General features: G+C 50.6%; 1 protein-coding gene across 22 annotated transcripts in view; it reads left to right on the top strand.

The window, feature by feature from the left end:
* The first annotated feature begins 1,031 nt into the window (after nt 1-1,031).
* The window catches only part of MICAL2 (microtubule associated monooxygenase, calponin and LIM domain containing 2), a 193,326-nt gene continuing 188,189 nt past the window's right edge, over nt 1,032-6,168 (top strand). For 12 of the 22 annotated variants that reach the window (XR_005597517.1, XM_039534216.1, XM_039534215.1 and 9 more), the window contains exon 1: nt 1,033-1,199. The gene's annotated coding sequence lies outside the window, so the exon portion shown is untranslated. Of the gene's footprint in view, nt 1,200-1,594; nt 1,844-6,168 lie in introns of those variants that run through there. The other 10 variants (XM_039534222.1, XM_039534221.1, XM_039534220.1 and 7 more) reach the window with 5 other exon arrangements.

Here is a 6,168-nt window from a genome sequence, read left to right as displayed (position 1 = left end):
CCCATCATCCTTCACCCCCTCTCCTCCCTATCCACCCTGACTGCCCTCCCTCAACACTCCTCTCCCATCACCCAGACCCTTCTTCTCAAATGCCCATTTTCCAAATCTCCCCTCCTCCCAGCTCCCCCCTTTAAAAGCCTTTCGACCTTGCATCTGCCTACATATCCTGCCCTCCTTCACTCCCCACCCCTTCCCTAGGGCTGCATCCTCCCAGATCCGCCCTCCCCCTCAGCCCCCTTTCTCACCCAGTGCCTCCTTGGGGGGGGGGAGGCAAGTGGGGCAATTTGCCCCAGGCCCCACATGAGAGTTTTTTGAGGTCCCTGGAGCAGGGTCCTTCACTCGCTCTGGGGGCCACAGAAAACTCTCGCGGGGCCCGGGCCCCCGGAGCGTCTTCCACCCCGAGTCTTCGGCAGCAATTCAGCGGTGGGGGGTCTTTCCGCTCCGCGACCCACCGCCAAAGTGCCCCGAAGACCCACGGTGGGGGGGGGGTCCTACCGCCCCGGGACCCACCGCTGAAGTGCCGGGTCTTCGGTGACAATTTGGCAGCAGGAATCCTCTGAATCCTCTGGGTGGCCCTGCTCTCACCCCTGTCCTGTCCTACCCTATCTCCCCCCATCCACCTCCTCCTCCCCTACCCTCCCGAGTGTTTCCGCTTCACCTCCCTCGGCCTCCCTCCAGCACCTCCCCCTCCTAGCCCCTCAGCCTGCCCCACAGGCTCTGCCTGGCCCCACAACCCCAGCCCCTCTGCCTGGCCCCCTCACCGCTGGGGGAACTGACCAGCCCCACCCGCCCTAGTCCCCCGAGGGGAAGCCGGCCCGCTCCGTGCACCCTGTGCTACCCGCGTGCCCCCCACCCCCCAGGCGGTCTCCCGCCCCGGGGCTGGGGCAGACTCGCTGCCCAGGCCGGGCGCCGGGCTTCCCACGTGCAGCGCGCTGTGACAGCGGCCGGGCCGGGGCAGGAGCCCTCTGCCCCCTGCCGCCCGCTGATTGGCCCGGGGCTCGGCCGGGGCCACGCCCAGCTCTACTGCTCTCCGCCCGGGCAGGCGGCCGGGGCAGAGTCGCTGGGCTGCGCCCCAGCTGGTGCCTGCGTGCGCGGAGGTGCCCGCGTCCCCCGGGGAGAGGAGCGCGCGTGTCCCACCCTCCTGCCCCGTGGTGAGCCCGGCTGGTGCCCCCCGCCCAACATGCTGAGCCGGGCGCCCGGTAAGTCACAGCCGGGCGGTCACTGGCCCCCGCTCCCAGCCGGGCGGTTTGGGGCTTGTGTAATAGGATTGTGTCCAACGTGCCTCCGTGCCTGTGTTGCGGCTTCCCCTGGCTCCTGGCTGCCCGGCTCGGTTTGCCGGCTGGGGTTTCGCAGGTGGCGTCAGCTGAGAGGCGGGAGCGCTGCTGAATAATTCACCTGGCCGCGGCTGTCCCGCAGCCCCGTTTCTCCCTCCCCGACCCCCGGCCAGCTCGGCACCCCGCCCCGCCCGCGTTTGGGCCGGTTCCCCGCCCCACACCGGGGCTGTATCGCTACGGCTTCTGGGGCTCGGGTGGTTTTGAAAAGCAACAGGACGTGATATAACCACAAGTGAGATGCCAGCGCACGAAAAGAGAGAGAGAGACACTGTGCGTGTGCAGTTAAAAATTTAACCGTTTTAGAAAACGGTCCTTTGTCAGGAATTAGGACGCTTTTGAAACTAGCGATTTCAGATTTCTCTGGCACAGGTGGATTTATAAGGACTTTCGCAGCCCACCCATGACTCGCAGCCGCTTCAAACCTGACGTTTTGAATGGGAAGAGGAGACTGACAGGTTGCGCCAGTCTTTATTTTGGCTAGGCTTGACATTGCACCAGAGTTTGATTTGGTCAGTAATAGTCAAGGAAAAAAACAAGCAAGCTGTTTTGGGTTTTTGGGGTTGTTTTTTGTGGCGTTGTTGATGGGGAGGGACTAGTTCTCTTTATAAGAACTGTATATATTTTTGAAATGTACCATCCCTGTTCCCTCTAACAGAAACCATTTCCTGAAGCTGAAAGTAGCACATGTTAACTGCTCACACTTCCTCCCTGAAGTTAGACAGCTAATTGTAAAGAGAGATTACTAGTAGAACTGGGGAAGAAGTGAGGTGCACCATATGTGCAATAGATAAGAGCTGGATGGGGTGGGGAGGGGAAGTCTGAGGTTGTTTACAGACAGACATGAACATGTTGTTCCTGGTAGTGGGTGAAGGTGAACTGTCTGAACACTTTTTGGCTATAGAAATGAAAAAGCTTTACTGAGGCTAGACTGGGGAAGACGGGGTACCAGCCGTAAGCCTTGCTATGCCCTAAGAATGATGATAGTGGGTGTGCGATATGTATACCATAATATGTAATTAGTGCTTTAGCATTCACACAGCATTTCAGACGTGCTCTACAAACATTAACTAATCAATCCTCACGCCACCCCTGTGAACAGCATTTCTTAAAATACTAACTGTTGTGATTTGCTCATCATAAAACTTCTTAACACACATCTCTCCAACTTCATCTGCATTTGTATGTAATACTATATGGAATGGCATAACTATTAAGAGAGAATACTGATATGCTGCAATAGTCAGTACATCAACCAATAAGTACGAATCGACTCAAAATTGCTAACTACTCACTGCCTGGCATCTGACTTCATCCACACTGTCCATACTGAATTACAATTGTTACATCTGTTAAGAATGTAAGCCTCGCTTGGAATAGGATGTGTATTGAATGAGTGAATGTTTTATCATACTTGTATTTTTAAATTATATTATCTCACTGAATGCTAATATCACTTTCCTGTATGAACTTTGCAGAGTAAAGAATATATATTTATTGGAAAAGGTTTTAATGCACACAAACGCATGTGGTGTGTGTTGTCCCCGATGTACACCTGTCACTTAAATAGGATCTGCTGACTAGCTTTTTTCCTACTGAAGAAGGTTATCTGCAGTTGCTTGGCTAGATTACTTTTATAGTCAAATCTACCACCTTGATTGGTCTTGGATATAGTGACATTTAATCCTAGTCTGCTCTAAAGATAGCTTTTTTTATTGACGAGCTTAGAGCTTTTGAGCCCTGAAATAACTTAGGTTTTTTTTAAATTATATTTCCTTATGGACTCTTTCTCTTCCTAACTTTTTTTGTGTAGAAGAATGTATGGAAATAAAGTACAGATATTTGACAGCATACTAACTTTCAGCTAGCATCTCTTTGTAAACTTCCTGAAATAATATGAGAAACGCTTTCTGTGTACGCTTGCTACAACACTCCTCTGTGGTGTTAAGTGTGAATGGCTCTCGGTGCGCATTAACCAGCACAACATCCTTTCCTGCTCACAGATTGGGCCTAATTGAATGTGACAGCCATTTTTATTCAGGGCTTTGAAGTGTGGCTTAATCTACAGTAGTAATTATGTTATTAAACCATTACACTTTAGGTATGGGTTGAAAATCTGAGTTTAAAAAAATGCAGGCAGCGAGTGACTGGAAGGGTTCAGAAGACTGATAATGGGATATAGATTCTCTTGCCTGAAAGTCACTGGACTGAATCTGACAGCTGTTGATAAATGAAAGCTAGTGACTTTCTGATATCTGTTTGCTGGCCAGTGTGAAAAGATCTGGATGCTTCAGTCAATTTTAAAATTCTGTTCACAATCGGCATCCTTGCTGTTAATCTCAACCAAGAAAGAATTCGAGCAAAGAAATGGAACTACATTCTTGCATAGAGAGATGGTCCCTGCAGATCAGAGTTGAAATATGTTGGCAGGGCTAGGAAATTTTATATAAGAGCCTCTGTTTTGTTTCAAGTTGATTTTTTTTGTTAGACATGTATTGCAAACTTTTTTTCATCAGAGAAACAGTATGGCCTAGAACATAGTGCAGAGGGATGGGTGTTGGGACACTTGGGTTGTAATGCCACCTCCTCCACAGTCTTGCAGTGGACCTTGGGCAAGACTCTTAACCTCACTGACTCCATTTCCTCATCTGTAAAATCGGGGTAGTGAGACTTGCAACATTTATCTCCCAGGGATGTTAACAATTAGTGTCTGTAAAATACCTTGATCTTGGATAAAAGAGGCTATATAAGTATATTTCAATCTAAATAATTTTGTAAGGGATATCACTTTACACCAGAGGTGGGCAAACTTTTTGGGCCGAGGGCTACATCTGGGTGGGGAAATTGTATGTGGGCCGGGGCAGGGTGTGGGAGGGGGTGTGGTGTGCAGGAAGGGTCTCAGGGCAAGGGATTGGGGAAGAGGAGGGGTGCTGGGTGTATGAGGGGGCTCAGGAAAGGGGGTTGGGGTGCAGGAGCAGTGCGGTGTGTAGGAGGGGGCTCAGGGCAGGGGTGCAGGAGGGGTGCGGACTGCGGGAGGGGACTCAGGGCAGGGGGCTGGGGTGCAGGAGTGGTGTGGGGTATACAAGGTGGCTCAGGGCAGTGAGTTGGGGTGCGAGGTGCAGGCAGGGGGTGTAGGGCAGGGAGTTGGGATGCGGGGTGCAGGCGGGGTTTGGGCTCCAGCCCAGCGCTGCTTACCTAAAGAGGCTCCGGGGTGGCAGCAGCGCGCACCGAGGCCAGGGCAGGCTCCCTGCATGCCTGCCCTGGCCCCATGCTGTGCCACTCTAGGAAGCACTGTGGCCCCTGGGCGGTGGGGGGTGGAGGGCTCCGTGTGCGCTGCCCTTGCTGCGCCTCCAGGTACCTCCCTTGAAGCTCCCATTGGCCGTGGTTCCCTGTTCCAGGCCAATGGGAGTTGCGGGGGGTGGTGCCTGGAGGCAAGGGCAACGCACGATGCCCCCTGCCCAGGGGCTGCAGAGAAGTGGTGCCGGCCACTTCTGAGAGCGGCACGGGGCCCGCGGCACCATGGGGAGCAATCCTGCCGGCCAGATCCAAAGCCCTGAGGGGCTGGATCCAGCCTGCGTGCTGTGGTTTGCCCACCCCTGCTTTATATGCTAGATATACTTTCTTCTTCCTGCATGACAATTCACTGTATTCTAGAAATAAGGGCACTGGAGAGTGGATACTTGAACTAGTTTTTGATAACTTCGAATATTTTTTAAGACTTCTCTCATGCATAATGGAGTTGATGGTCATATTTATGAACTAAAACAAAGATGCAGAGAATTACTGACCACTTCACTCCTGGCCTAATCTTACTTGAGAAAATCAAGGCCAAATACTTATGTTTTCTCTAATAATTTAAAAGCCTTTGCTTTGTAACTTGGGGATTTCTTTTATAGAACAGTTGCTTCCTTGATCCTGTAACTATTTTTTCCATTGGAGTAAAGCCCAAAATTGTATTTATTCTCTGGGCCTTGAATCCACTCCCTATTCGCCCAGTCCTCTTCTTTCTTATTTCTTGATCTCTCTCTTTGGATAACAAAGTGGTGGTGGTTTCAGGCAAGCGTAATGGGGTGACACACAGCTCCTTCCAAAAGTACAGCGAACAATAACTCCATATGACAGCCAGCGTAAGTGGATAAGTGAAAAGCCTCAATACTTTTTCTTAGGCTTCATAATGTGCACACAGCCTATGATGACGTAGCCCTCTAGTGTAGCCAGAGCCTATGCCAACTGGGGTCTTTCTGTTGGTGTAGGAACACCATCTCCCTGAAGGATATTAGCTACATTGACTGAAGCACTCTTCCATCATCAAAGCTGCATCTACATTGTTGGCATAGCTATGTTGGTCATGGGTGTGGCTTTTTTCACACTTCTGACCAAGGTAGCTATGCCAATTCAGCTTTTAAGTGTAGATTAAAGGCTCATCTACACTACAGAGTTAGGTCAGTTTAAATATGTTGCTCAGAGTTGTGAAAAATGTCATGCCTTGGCTTAATTCCATTGTACAAAATAAGCCCGGGTGTAGATACTGCTGTGTCGGTGGAAAAATTCTGCCATCAATCTAGCTACTGGCTCTTGAGAGATGGATTTACTACAGCAATGGAAGAACCCATTCTGTCACTGTAGTAACTGTTTACGGTACATCAGCACAGCTGCAACTGTGCTGCCCTAGCATTTCTAAGTCTGAGCCTTGGCTTTTTCTGTATTACGTGGTGATGTGTTGACATACCCATCTTACAACATTTTATGACTAACCTGATTAAACTGTTACTACATCCCCTTATATATGTTTCTGACACTTTATTCAAATGGACTTTCCAAGTTCAGTTGCTGCAAA

The sequence above is a fragment of the Mauremys reevesii genome, linkage group 4, assembly GCF_016161935.1.
Source record: "Mauremys reevesii isolate NIE-2019 linkage group 4, ASM1616193v1, whole genome shotgun sequence".
Classification (NCBI taxonomy): Eukaryota; Metazoa; Chordata; order Testudines; family Geoemydidae; genus Mauremys; species Mauremys reevesii.
The sequence above is the reverse complement of the archived record's forward strand: the minus strand, read 5'-3'. Positions and strand labels throughout refer to the sequence as shown.